This window comes from Megascapheus bottae, chromosome 11 (assembly GCF_031878675.1).
Source record: "Megascapheus bottae isolate mThoBot1 chromosome 11, mThoBot2.hap1, whole genome shotgun sequence".
Taxonomy (NCBI): domain Eukaryota; kingdom Metazoa; phylum Chordata; class Mammalia; order Rodentia; family Geomyidae; genus Megascapheus; species Megascapheus bottae.
The window spans coordinates 31,201,455-31,214,258 of record NC_143519.1 but is presented as its reverse complement, the minus strand read 5'-3'; the positions used below and the strand labels follow the sequence as shown (position 1 = coordinate 31,214,258).

Below are 12,804 nucleotides of genomic sequence, written 5' to 3'. Positions count from 1 at the left end.
AGGCAAAATAAATCTAGAGATACGTTTAAGGCTTCCTGCAAATCAACATTAACTTCAACGGAACTCTGACCTCAGGTTTTCCATTCTTCACTTGTTTATCTGGAAATGACCTCTCAGCATTGTACTAATGGCCTGCAATAATTAAGATTCTAATAATATATTATTCACACTTAATTTAATAACAATGGAATTTGTGTTGTCATTTGCCCTATTCCAAGTACTATGGATGAGTATTAATTTGACTTTAGTAGTCATTACACTCTACATATATCTACAAAACCAAAATATGACATATTTGAAATACATAAGATTTTTAATTTGTAATTTAATTCTTAGAAATGTACATATAGGAAGAAATATTTTTATCATTAATGACAGAGGAGTTACATTTTTTCTTATATAAAACTTGAGGTTTTTGTATTTTTCATTATTCATAAGATTTGTAGATCAGAATGCTGATCCTTTTCAGTATGAATGGAAAAATGATTATGTGATGGTACCTAAGTATAACTACACCATGGTACTCTAAAATATATGTAATTGCTCAATCTCAATAAATAAATCTTTAAAAAAGTAAAATAGAAAAATATGTTAAAGGAAAAGAAGAAAGTGGTTTCATGAATGAAGTTATATGGTTTTCCCTGATAGATACAAGGACACACTTGACAAGTTTCAACATTGCACAAATTTCCTTGTTTTCTTTTATCCTCTGCTCTTGTTTTTTAATTTTCCTATACTTTCATTTCATATTGTGGCAATACCCAGGTTTAAATCTATGGGCCTCACACTCCTTCAGCTTGCTATCACAGCCACTGTTTTATCACTTGGCCACATCATCACCTTATTTGTAGCTGATTATTTTGGGTATAGCATCTCAGAGACATGTCAGCCTGAGCTCATTTTGAACTATAACCCTGATGATTTTATCCTTATGAGTAGCTACGATTACATGTCTATTTTTTACTCAAATACTAATTTCAATAGAATTTTTATCTCTACAGTGAATATTTTCCTCTATGCAATTCAATAACTATTTCTCCCACTTGGTTACCACAATAGATATGAACTGTTGACTGAAAATGGTAATATCATGTTGAAATAGTGTTTTCTCTCTCTCTCCACACTTTCACCACTAGCTCAGACTATATACAAAAAGTGCCATTTTAACATAAAATCATAAAACAGTTGTGAATGACCTTCGAAAACCTTTGTATTCATGATTTCTAGATTAGAATAATAATTCAACTAGGAAAATATATCCAACTTTCTCAAAATCCTGAATTATATATCATTTAAGATTTAGACATATTATAGATAACCTTGAAGTATAACCTCTTCTTAGAGCTCTTATGAACATATATCTCAGAAAACTGTTTTTCAGATTAGGTTGATTTTTAAGACCCTAATCAAGTGATCCACTACGAGTCTCTTCTGAATAAACAACCAGTTAATCAAAATTTTAAGAGCTTGTGGCCTTTAATAAATTAAACACAAAAAAATGTCAACAGATGTACTGGGATGTAAAATATGAGAGATAGATATATTCATGTAAAAAATAAGTCAGTTTTTATTTAACACAATGCACAGTAATGCCAACACTGAAGGACCTGTGACATCTATAGAATGATTTGAAAAATCAACACAGAGGAACAAATAGGATTAAAAATTCTGAGATTCTAGTATTATATTGATTTTCATGTATATTTTGACTCCAAAGATGTGATGCCAAGACATTATGTAAAGTACAATGCATAAGCCAGAGAGTAATTCATTCTGAGGAATGTTGTAAAAAGTTCAGTACACTGAGCTGGTAAGAGACAATGGGGTAAGAGTTTCTGGAATTACGGGAGTATTTGAAATTTTGCTTTCAATTGAAAGAGAAATGGAAATCACTACAGGTTTTCTTGTAATTAGATAGAAAGGCAAGGGTGCTTTGATATTTTTAAACAGATTTTTTTGTGTAAAGATTTTATTATTATCGAAATATTGAATAATCTATAGACCTTTCCACTTTTAGTGTTTCAGCTCTTACCCTTTTTGTTATTCATGAATATAGCAAGTTGCAACCTTGAAATATTTGTCTTCTCTGTAGACTTTTTAATCTAAGCCATTTTTTAGATAAAATAGGATCCTAATAACAAAAATACAAAGAAAAGAAACAATTGTCCAAATCTTCCTCTCCAAATTAGAATCTTGAAATTTATGCCAACTCAATAAAACTATGAGAAGTATACATTGCAGTTTTCACAAACTATTGTTGTTAAGGGGGAGGAAAAAACTTTAGAGACAATCTTACTGAGAACTTACCGGACTAGACTGTAAAACTAGTCTCACAGTAAGACTTCTGCACTGAGAAGAAAATGAGGAGGTGATGTGAAAAAATATTTCTGATCTAGTGATTTGAGTTCAGGAATCCAGAAGCTTTGAAATTTGTCACCATTCCATGGTCAAAGAAAAATCCTAAATATAATCCCTTTTCGTAAAAATTTAGTCAGGCATAGTGATACATTCCTATAGTCCCAGCACTCAGCTGCAGACCATGAGCTGCAGACCAGCAGACCAACCTCAGCTATACAGAAAGAACAGCGCAGGAGGAATTTCAATACCAAACTTTATACTCTATTACAGAACAATAATTATCAAAACAGCTTGGTACTGGCACAAGAACAGGCCTGAAGACCAATGGAATAGAACTGAGGACCCAAATATTAAACCACAGACCAATGGCCACCTAATCTTTGACAAGGGAGTCAAAAAAAAATAGAATGGACGAAAGACAGCCTCTTCAACAAGTGGTGCTGGCAGAAAACTAAAGTTGGATCCTTCTTTGTCACCCTGCACTAGAATTAACTCCAAATAGATCAAAGACCTGGAGGTAAAAGCTGACACTCTGAAAACTTTACAGGAAGGAATAGGAGATACACTAGGCCTCCTTGGCACAGGTCGAAACTTTCTTAATGACCAAGAATCACAACAAATCAGAGAAAGGCTGGATAAGTGGGACTGCATTAAACTGCAGAGCTTTTCTATGGCAAAGGACATAGCTAGTAAACTAATTAGCAAGCCTACAGAGTGGGAGAAGATCTTCACCAACCATACAACAGACAAAGGCCTCATATCTAAAATGTATCAACAGCTCCAAAAATTGAATCAATCCAAAACTAATCTCCAAAGAAACAACCATCCCATTAAAAGATGAGCCAAAGACTTAGAGTCTTCTCTGAAGAAGAAACAAAAATGGCCTATAGACACATGAAGAAATGTTCAACATCTCTGGTCATAAAAGAAATGCAAATCAAAACAACTCTAGGATTCCACCTCACTCCATTTAGAATGGCCAGTATCAGGAAAATGAATAACAACAGATGCTGGAGGGGATGTGGCCAGGAGGGATCACTACTACACTGTTGGTGGGAGTGCAAACTCGTTCAACCACTATGGAAAGCAGTATGGCAGTTCCTCAAAAGACTAAACATAGAGCTCCCCTATGACCCAGCAATTCCACTACTTGGCTTTTACCCAATCATCCAGAAACAAGGACATACTAAATCCACTAGCACAACAATGTTCATTGCAGCACTATTCACCATAGCAAAGATATGGAACGAACCTAGATGTCCCTCAGTTGATGAATGGATCAACAAGATGTGGTATTTGTACACAATGGAATTCTATGCTGCTGTCAGAAACAACGAGATCGCCCCATTTGTTAGGAAATGGAAAGACTTAGAAAAGATCATATGAAGTGAAGTAAGCCAGACTCAGAGGAACTTAGGCTCAATGGTTTCCCTCATTTGTCATAATCAGTAGAAACTTGGGCTCTTCTAGCAGAGATTTGCAATAGAGCAAAACCTTGATACAAAAGGCCATATAGTAAGACGCTAAATGAAAGGAACTCTAGGGTATAGAAACATAAGCCATAGAATGAATGATTGTTGTTCTTAAGGTACTATGTTATCTCTCATCTTTTTTGCTGTCCCTTGGTTATCTCATATTGTTACAGTATCTCACTTTGTTACCTGATATATCGGATATATTTGTATTTGGTTACTTGAAATTGGATAGGGAACGGGGGAAAACAAGATGAGGGGTGGGGGTGAGGGGGAGGGAAATGTGGACCAAGACATGTGAAAGGGTATCAATGTATGGGAATTAATGCACCATCTATCTGGCAAATATCATGTAACCCTTCTATTAATTACAATAAAAATATATATGAAAAAAAGTGTGCCAGAACCAACACACACAACAATAAAGAATAAAGGACTAGTGGTTTCTTTGGCAGCACATATATTAAAACTGGAACGATACAGAGAAGATTAGCATGGCCCCTAAGCAAAAATGACATGAACATTTGTGAAGTGTTCCATGTTTTTAACCACTAGTACCTTGCTTTAATATTTCATAGAGCAGTAGTATAAAACACTACTTTATTTTGGTTGAACCTTGTTCCTAATTGCCTGCATGTTTGCCAAAATGATGAGATTCCACTTAATTGGTCTGTGTTTCTGAAACACATGATATGTGAAAATTCTGATCTAAAAAATAAAACACAGAAAAAGTTTTAAAAAATACATATTGCATTGAAGATAAAGAAGCCATATATGATATACAAAATGGAGAGAACCGAATTTAGGAGAGATTGCAAGTTATTTTCAGTTTATCAGTGGGAAACCAAGGAAGGAAAGCCAAGAGCAAAGTTACAGGTGTGTATTTCATGAGGGAGTAGAGATGTAGTTCAGGGTAAAACCATGGATTTAGCCTTTTAGAGTCATTAGATTCAATCCAAAGCACCTGACAGATAAAACAAAGCAAGCTTAGTTTATATACCCAGGATAAAGTACATTAGCTGTTTTGTGGTGTTTTCCTTTTTCATAATAAAAATTTTCATGAAATATCCAATAACATTTAACCACATTACAAAATCAACTGAGAATGAAGCAGGACAATGTACTTGTACATATTCTTTTTCAATTGTTTCAGTGGTTCTGTAGTAAGACCCTCAGTTTCACCACATGTATTGATTTCCTGTTCTATCAAAGGGACAAATTTTAGATAACAAGTGTTTTATTATGTTTGTAAAAAAGCAATGCCACAAATTTTATTTCCCATATGCTATTTTACGAAGTGGAATATGTTTGCCATAGAATTCTTGGAATACAGAGTATATTCCTCTCAGAGTATGTTATTTTTCCTGTTTGTTTTCCTCAATTAGCGGTCCTTTCAGTATCCTAAACAATGAGTCTGGAAAAGTTTGTGAAAACAGAACTTAACAAAATAACTGAACAAATAATAATAATAATAAAAACCTCACACAATTGTCCATGTCATAGTAGCAACCTAATATTTAGCTTTGAGTAATTTATTCAAATAATTTCATTATCATATCTCCCACCTTGTAAATTTTTTAGTGACATGGCAGACATCTTGAGAAGCAAGGTATCTGAGCTTGCAGAAGTTTAAAGCTACAGTCTTTATAAATGACTGTTAAACTTTCTAAGTTGTTCACTTGGTGTTTGTCCATTTGTTCAAATTAGGACATTAAGTGATACTCATAGAAAGTTATCCAAAGCTTATGACTCAATGTGACTTGTTCTATTTTGTATACCTAGAATTAATTTGGAAAAATAGTTTTCTGAAATCTCTGTCCAGACAATTGCAGCTTTGGTATTATGGTAGTATACATAGTGTTGTAGGTGACATAATTCTCAAAATGTGTAATGTCAAGTCTGTCTCTCTAGAAGTACATTTATACTGGGAATCAGGCAGAAGAAGTAGGCTAAAGCCTAGATATATATGTGCAGTCATTGTAATACGCTCAGATACTCAGTCAACTGAGAGACAATATCTAAGAAAAAGTGAAACTATTGAGGTAGAAATCCTCAATTATTGGGTAGAAGCTCTCCCCTGAACTTTAGTCTGACTGCTTCTTGAAAATTCATATTTTATAGAAAAAATAAGTACATTTTCCTTTTTGTGTACTTGCTTCAGCATATACTATATAACTGAGAACTTGTGAAAAATGATGTGCCCATTTCTATTTCTGCTAAGACTTTCATAGATGAATATGCCCACCATTCCCTCACAAAATATTCCCCTAATTTCTTCATTCATGGAGGCACAGATTACAAAATTAGGACCCGTATAGCCCCTAATTAATTTCCATTACTGTTTTGCAGACTGGTTGTGCCTGTCAGGTTTGCACTCACCAAGAGGCCCTGCCATTGTGACCACTGATGGATAGGATAGATGGCCATTACTTCTTAATATTATGACATCTAAATAGCTGCTTCTTGATACTTCAGGTTAAAACCTTTTAATGAATGCTATATTATTTTGTCTGATTAATTATGCTACTAGTTTCCTTTTTCAGCATGCCGCTGGACAAGCAGCCACCTTATCACCTGAAAACTCATTAGATTTAAATAAAGTGGCTTCAAGCACAAATGTATTCAAGTCAAGTGTGGTATATTTTATACCATTAAATTGAATTGACTGATAGCTACCAAAGGAGCTGGTTTAGTGAGGTACATGCAATTCCAGAATAAAAATCTGTAACAAATTGTAATAAAGTTAACTTGCCTCACAATTTTACTTGGAAGCTTTGGATTTAGATCAGTCTTTTGACAGAAAAAAAAGTATTCAATGTGATGGAAAATGACCATGTGCATTGTGGAGGTATTGGTGATGAAGTAGATCTAATCTCTTTGCAAGTCATTTTATGCTATTTGCATATAAATAAATTTTTTAAATTGATATTCATCTTGGTTAACTTAACGGGGCTAGTATTATTAACTTTTCTTATTTACATCTACATGTGTGTATGTGCATTCATAAATATTTATGTTCAGTTCAGTTTGTGCCTTTCAATGTGAAGGGTCTTATATTTTGTTTAAACACAAGTATTTATGTAGGATAAAATATGGCATCTAATATCCCAAGCTCACTTACACAGACAACAACATAATTCTAAATTGTATAAACTGACATTATCTTCTCTTCTACCAAGTTATTGTGAGACACTGACCTTTAAATTACAGCTTTCATGTTATGGTAATATAGATGGTGTTTTTGGATGACATAATTCTGAAAATGTTTAATGTCAATTCTGTCCCTCTAGGAGTAAATCTATATTGGGAATTAGGCAGAAGTATAGGCTAAAGCCTACATACTCAGTCATTTTAATAAGCTCGTATTCTAAGTTGGCTGAGAGGCAATATCTTACCAAAGATGAAACTCTTGAGGTAGAAGTCTTTAATTACTGGGGGGAAATACACCCCTGATTTTTAGTCTGACTGCTTCTTGAAAACTCACATTTTTACAGAAAAAAATCAATAAGTGCATTTTCCTTTTTGTGTACAAGCCAGAACGAAGAATATTCTACTCTTCTGCTAAATCTGAAACAAATCTAATCATTTAAAAGACTACATGGCCATATAGCACATAAACTGTAATGCCAGAAAAATAGGAAGAAAAAGTCTTATATATAAGAAAGCAATGGAAAAAGATCTGAAAGAACTTAATAGATGCAGATGTGGTTCTATCATGGACGAAATATATTCTGTACAATTAAAAATAATGATATAATAGTAATATTAAAACAGTATAACAATATTTACTTTTAATAATAAAATAGCAGACTGCATTCAAATCAAACATGATCTGCTGGCATTTTTTCTAATTTTTATTTCTTTTGTGGATCAATAAGAATTTTAATTAATGCTACACATGAAGATTAGAAGAAGCATAATGGTGTAGGCAAGTATGTCTTTAAAAATATGACCAGAACAGCAATGGAGGCATGATGAAAGAAGTAGAAGAACCACCGCACAGAGAGGTTTTCTTTTTCTGAAAAGTTTCACATTATCTTGCAATTTAAAATCTGTCTTTAACTTGGAAGTACTTACACTGAAGCAAAACTGACTTGAAAAAAAGAACTTATGGATGCTTTCAAAACACAGTAACAAATTAAAGTGGAAACCAAGCAAAGAGGCAGAAAGCATCAAGTTAAAACAAGCCAATTTGAAAAGCAGGACTGACAAGTGTCACATTTGGTTTTAAGCATTCAACATCAGAGCATTGGGTACAAAATTAATGTCTTGACTAGTTCAAGGAAAAAAAAAACTTCCCTGAAGTTACTTTGACTGTGAATAAGAGAGAGAGACAAAAAGTGAGAGAGAGATATGGAGAGAGAGACAGAGACAGAGAAACAGAGACAGAGATAGGCAGAGGCAAAGATGCAGAGACTGACATAGACAGTGACACAGTAACATAGAGACAAGACACAGAGAGACAGAGAAATAGTGACACAGTGACAGAGAGACAGAAACAGAGTCAGAGACAAAGACAGAGATAAACACTTAGAGAGAAAGAGAGGGACATAGAAAGAAATAGAGAGGCAGAGATAGAGACAAGAGAGAGAAGGAGACAGACAGAGAGAGACATAGAAAGATATTCTGGAACAAAGTATTTTCTTTAAGCAGAAACAAGTAAAGAACAAAATTTAAGTTGGTTTCTGAAAGTTCTTATTTTAAAATTCTTTCAGAAACTAGTTTTAGAAACAATGTTCAGGGCATTTATGATTGATGATCTGGCTGAAAAATGCTGTTTTCCCAAGGCTGCACAATAGGAGTAGTACAGACTTGTTCTGAAATTAGAGATAACTTTTTGGTGGTTGAAGAAGAAATGCTTTTATTTATTTATAGTGTCTTACAGTCAATTTATTTATATCTGTTAGGACACAGACCTAACCTTTAGTAATCAGTTGTCTCCAGAATGGGTGAAAATGGAGAAAAATTAAAGAGAATTTGTTTTCTTTCTTTTTTAATTCTTGAGATAATGTATAAAGGGGTTACAGTTTTATTCTTCAGGTGCATTACTTCTCACACACTGATATCCCTTCTCATGTTTTTGTCCCCACTTCCCTCCTCTCACCCCCTCCCAATCATCTTTTTTCTCTCCTTTCCTATTTCAAATAAACAAATAAACATATACACAATATACCTGGTAACAAAGTCATATATAGTAACAACATAAGATTAACTATAAGGGCAAAAAAAGAGACGAGAAATAACTGTACTCTGAGAACAACAATCACACAAGTTAAACCTCTTGTTTCCATATCCTAGAGTTCATTTTATTTAGTCTCCTATATGACCTTATGTACTTAGGTTTTGAGCTATTATAATCCTCTGCTAGGAAAGTCCTAGATGTGTAGTAATTATTACAAATGAGGGAAACCATTGGGTCTATGTTCCTTGTGTCTGGCTTCCTTCACTTAATATGATTTTTTCCAGATCTTTCTCATTGTCCCTATCAAGGACAAAATACATTAGAGATGATTGATTCAAATAAATAGTGATTCATATCAATAACTCCATGAGTCTGAGATGTTTAAATCTTACAAGAACAGTAAAAAAAATCTACTTCTCAATTTCTTTATAAACAGTTTTAAAACTTTGTTCAAATAATACAAGATAATACCTTTTTATTTTGCTCTCTGTAATTTTGCTTTGGTATTTAAGTATTTTTTCAAATATTATCATATTCTAATCCTGATTCTCTTTAACAACAAATACTCAAAGTTGTACAGATACATAACTGCTTATTTTTGGTAAAGCAAATATATATATATATGTTAATTTATTTTATTTTAAAATCAAGAAATTCCTGCTTTTAAAACACTGGTGAGTAATAAATATCTCTGGTTATCCTCATTTTCCTTTCATTATATTTTGATTGAATAAGGATACAGATGGCTGATTAAGGGATATCTTCTGTGAAGTATAACCTTGCAACATTGTAAAATAAAAGTACAGCAACAAAAATAAAGCAAAACTAAACTTCTGCATAAAAATGCATTTTTAAACCTTAAAACTCACTCTTCACATATCAGAGGAAAGACAATATGCTTTGATATTTTAGTACTTACTTCACATTTTGCTATGCTATTCTTTCTAGTGAAAGTAGATTATATTCTTCCTTTGATGAAATATAATATTGGATAGTATAATCTTCACCAGTTTAGGTTACAGAGAAATGAACTGACAAATGAAATGTTTCAGGTTTAAGGTTTGTTATATTTGCAACCAAAGGTACAAAGTATTCAATAATTACTCATGTATTTTATACAACTTTTCATAGGATATATATTGTCTTCTTATATTGTTATAATATTTATATTAATTGTTTGAAACTCAGATTTAACTAACAATAATTTCCTTGGTAGAGTTTCTATTTTGTCAATTCAGTCATCTCTAGAGGTTTTAGTTTATTGATTTTCTCCTATAGGTTGTTTTGCACACACAAATGCTTAATGGATGTATATCTATTGTCCACAATGAGGAAATGAAAACTTTCTTAGTAAGTATCTGGCCAATGCCTGCTTTAGAGGATAGATTGGTTTTCCATCATATAAAAGTAATAATAAATGAAAGAATTGTTTCCTTTGTTGTAATAATGTGCTAATCCAGCCTCCTTAGTTGGGGTATGGTTATTCCAAATTAGCACTCAAGCTATAATGCTGAAGAGGAGGCACTGGTGTGGACTAAGGTCAGCAGTAGAGAGAGACCACCCCCATCATCTGGGACATGGCCCTGTCATTGCTTATTTGAGGGCCTTGGGTTGATTATTCAGCAATGCAGTTTGTGATCTACAACCATTCTCAGTCTCCAAGAAGATCATTGAAGCTTCTGTTTGCACTTGTTGATGTCCCATTGAACTTCCAAATGAGCTATTGTGTAAAAGTCAGGAAAAAAAAATCCTTAAGGAACTTCAGTTTTTAGACCAAATGAAAATCATGTATTGGGGGTCTGGGGGTTTGGCCTAGTAGTAGAGTGCTTGCCTAGCATGCACGAAGACCCGGGTTCAATTCCTCTGTACCACATACATAGAAAAAAGCCAGAAGTGGTGCTGAGGCTCATGTGGTAGAGTTCTAGCCTTGAGAAAAATCCAAGGACAGTCCTCAGGCCCTGAGCTCAAGCCCAGGACTGGCAAAAAAAAAAAAAAAAAAAAAAAAAAAAGAAAAAAATGAATGTTGGGGCAGGGAGTTTGGCCTAGTGTGGAGTGCTTGCCTAGCACGCATGAAGGCCAAGGTTCAATTCCTCGGTACCAAATACATAGAAAAAAACCTGAAAGTGGTGCTGTGGCTTAAATGGTAGAGCTCTAGCTTTGAGAAAAGTCCAATGAAAGTTATCAGGCCCTGAGTTCAAGCCCTACAACTGGCAAAAAAAGATGCACGTTTATCAAAAAGGAAGCACTTTAAAATGTTTAAAAATATGTCAAAGAGGTGTAGTATCTACATTTTAGTTATTTTAGCTCACTCTCTGCTCATCTATTATCTATCGATCGATCAATCGATAAATCTATCTATCTAATTATCTATTATGATATGACATCTATATCCACAATGTTTATTTCTTTTCTTTGTTTTTTAAATTTTATTTTTGGGATAATGTATAGAGGGGTTACACTTACAAGTAGGAGGTGCATTACATTGATAATCCTTCTCAAGTTTTTGTCCCCATTTCCATCCCACCACCCCTCCCAATCATCTTGTTTTCCCCCTTTCCCTTCCCTATTTCAAATAAACAAATTAGCATATATACAATATACCAAGTAACAAAGTCAGATACAGTAACAACATGAGATTAACCATAGGGCACAAAAAAAAAGAAGAGGAAATAGTACATGCTATTAAAAGCAGCAATCACACAGGATAAACCTCTTGTTTCCATTTCCCAGAGTTCATTCCACCTAGTCTCACCATATATGATCTTATATACATAGGTTTTGAGCTATTGTAATCCTCTGCTAAGAGAGTTCTGTATCTATCTCTTTATATATTATAGTATGACATCTATATCCACAGGGCTCATTTCTTTATTGGTACTGGGCTTTAAGCTCAGATCCATATGCTACCACTTGCACACTCTGCCAACCTCAGGCCAGCCTGATGGTGAACATCCTATCTTTGCTGTAGTCTTCACAGGAGTGAGAGGTGCACACCACACTTTAAACCAGATGACATTGCATAAACTTGTATGTCCATGTTAGGTGTTTCACATTGGCTTTATCCACCACTTTCCTGTATCATTTTAGTAAACTAACATACTTATTCAATAGTAATTGAGAGCATAATTTGGCTGATGATTCTAGTCCTTTCCAAGGAATGTGATGACTGAAGAGAGCTATGTAAAAAATTTTAACACTTCAATATTTGTCCACAAAGAAAAAGCAATAATACATTGAGGAGAAATCAAGTTACCTCTTTAGAATAAAAAATAGAGAGTTGGCTGGGCGGGGTGGCTCAGGCTTAGCTACTCAGAAGGCTGAGATCTGAGGATCAAGGTTCAAAGCCATCCTGGGCACAAAAGGAACTGAGACTCTTATCTCCAGTTAATCTGTGAAAATGGAAAGTGGGGCTTGGATCATGGGTAGGGCTGTAGCCTTGAACTGAAGAGCTCAGGGACAGTGTCCAGGTCAAGTTCAAACCCCATGACCCACGAAATAAATAAATATATAAACAAACAAATAAATAAAAGTTAGATATTTCCCTGAAAAAAAACTATGAAAAGATTAATTTATCAGACTGGCTGATAGATGCTAATTAACTTTAAAAGCTTCTCTATAACCTTCTAATCTACTTTCCATTCTTGACTACAACTCTCTTGCTCCTGTCTGAAATAAAATGGGCATCCAGTTTTTGTATTTTAGTGGATTGTAAACATGTTCAAAGGCAGTCTACTAAGGCTGTGTTTCTGGCACAAATTGCTTTTTAATATTCCTAAATATATAAACCTCCCT

General features: G+C 33.9%; 2 non-coding genes across 2 annotated transcripts; both read left to right on the top strand.

Annotated features, from left to right (window-relative positions):
* Positions 1-4,269: 4,269 nt before the first annotated feature.
* Positions 4,270-4,376, top strand: LOC150056873 (U6 spliceosomal RNA). Its single transcript, XR_016537194.1, has one exon. It is a non-coding gene; the product is annotated as a U6 spliceosomal RNA (small nuclear RNA).
* Positions 4,377-4,471: 95 nt separating this feature from the next.
* Positions 4,472-4,541, top strand: LOC150056872 (small nucleolar RNA SNORD18). The gene has a single exon (XR_016537222.1). It is a non-coding gene; the product is annotated as a small nucleolar RNA SNORD18 (small nucleolar RNA).
* The last annotated feature ends 8,263 nt before the right edge of the window (positions 4,542-12,804 follow it).